The following is a 2,346-nucleotide window of genomic DNA, read 5'->3' on the forward strand; positions in this document are numbered from 1 at the left end:
TTTTCGACGACATGTTAGGAGAAGACGAAGAAGAAATTAAATTGTGGTTTACGCGCAAAGGGCATCACCGTAATGCCAGTGTCGTTTACATCACCCAAAATTTGTTTCAACAAAGTAAAGCCCATCGCACCATCAGTCTCAATGCGCATTACGTAGTCTTGTTTAAAAGCCCTCGAGATAAATCGCAAGTGCAAGTCTTAGCCAAACAGTTAGGAACGCCTTGGCTGACTCAGGCGTACGACGATGCCACTCAAACGCCACACGCCTATTTACTCGTCGATTTGAAACCTACGACTCCCGAGGATTTGCGATTTCGTACCCACTTGTTTCACCACTGGTGCCAAGACGGAGGACCTGTCCTGTACACGTCTCCGTCCTCGACTTCATTTCACTCCTCCCATGAAAAAAATCTATAAAAACCTCAGACCCTTTTTCGTCTGTCTCACACAGTGTGAACATGACGTCCCTTCAGTCACATCTTCCCGTCAAATTGATTCGTGCCTTGTATGGCATCAGCCGAGAAAAAGATCCACAAACACGAGCCCGTGTCTTAGAAGCTAGTCTCAAAGAAGTCTTACGATGGTTCACGGTGACGGCACGTCAATTACTCCAAGGAATCATTCAGATTCCTCATCAAACCCAACGCTTTTTCGATCGAAACAAAGTCGCTTTGGTCCAACTGGCCGATCCCCGCATCGACACTCAAACCAAAAAACAAATCATTTTGAAACCTGGAGGGAGCGGTACTCTAGGAGGGGTCATCATTCGCTCACTCTTAAGATGGGATCCTAATGCCCCCAAAGTTATCCCCAAGACAAAAGTTCAACGAAGCCCCAAGAAGAAAAAGAAAAAGACCAAGTCCCCAAGAAGAATAACTTCTCCAGTGGCAGGACCCTCCTCTTACCAGACACCACCCCGGAAAAAGAAAAGAAGCCCCCAGAAACAGAAACAGAGAAAAAGTCCTCAGAAAAAGAAAAGTCCACAGAAGAAAACTAGTCGCAAGAGAGGCACTTCGGCCAGGACGCAACCTTACACTCGCAAACCACGACCTGCCACATCGTCTCCGGCAGCCTCACGTTTGTCCACTTCTCCGTTGATGTCACCAGGAACTGAAGAGTACTTGGAGACGTTGATCACCAAGAACTTCTCCGTTGATGACCCCCAAAAGAACTTCCCCAGTGGCAGGACCTTCCAATTTAGCGGCAGTGGCTGCTGCTCACAAAGTACCTTCTCCCAAAATCAAAGTCCATGAAAGATCGGGCATGTTACAAAGTTTACTGGATTTGTCCAAGCAAGAACTGGCTCGATTTAGTCCGTTACGTACCCCTGCACGACGTGTCATGCCTGTCCTCAAACTGATAAAACGTAAAGACAATCAGTGGCGACGCGTTCCAGTATAAAAAAGGCCTGTGACCAAGTAGGGTATCAGTGTTTTTTAGGTGCTCCTAAAGACTCAAAGATGTCACCCTCCAGAAAACCCCAAGGAAAGAAAAGAAAAGGACTGCCACCACGTTTAGCCAAACATGGGGACCTGTTATCTGTCCTGTCCAAAGCTTCTCCACCCCTACGAAAAAAACTCATTCAAACAGCCTCCAAAGAGGTCATCGATACCGTGTGCGAATGTTGTTTGAACGTTTTGAAAGGCACGATCCCTTTGTCCAAACACCAGAAACAATGCTTAGGCAAACATCGTCACGTTCTTCGGAAAATGGTTCAAAAGAAAATTCCCATTCGTCAAAAAAAGAAGATGTTGGTCCAACGTGGAGGCATTTTACCTCTCTTGTTAGGCCCCATACTGAAAGGAGTCTTGGGAACCATGTTGGGAGGACTGATGGGAGCAAGATAAAAAGGCCTTCGGAAGTCCCAAGATCTCAGAATTCACCCCTGACAACCGCATGGAAGGACGAAAACTAGCTTTAGTGCCTTACAAACGATGGATGGAATACCATCGGTGGCAAGAACAACGCACCCCGCATTTACCTCCCAATCCCAATTTGAGCGAGATGTCCCAGTTACAACACGAATTGCAATCCTTGCTGGATCGCAAAGATTTGTCCGAAACAGAAAAATCGCAAAAGTACGGTCAACTCTTGCAACGAATGCAACTCTTTCACCAGAAAGCTTTAGACGAAACAGCTCTACCCACTTTGAAAGATTTTAAGACCTTGATGAAAAGTCCAGCACCATCACCAGTACCAGTACCAGTACCACCAGTACCCGTGACCAAGACAGAAAAAGGAAAAGAAGAAGAAGAAGAAGGGTTTCAAACTCCACCAGAAAAAGTACGCAAGTTAACAACACCACCTACCTCCAGAATTGGATGGATTAAAAAGATGATGGCCACCC

The sequence above is a fragment of the Sinohyriopsis cumingii genome, chromosome 6, assembly GCF_028554795.1.
Source record: "Sinohyriopsis cumingii isolate HCF-2022 chromosome 6, ASM2855479v2, whole genome shotgun sequence".
Lineage (NCBI taxonomy): Eukaryota > Metazoa > Mollusca > Bivalvia > Unionida > Unionidae > Sinohyriopsis > Sinohyriopsis cumingii.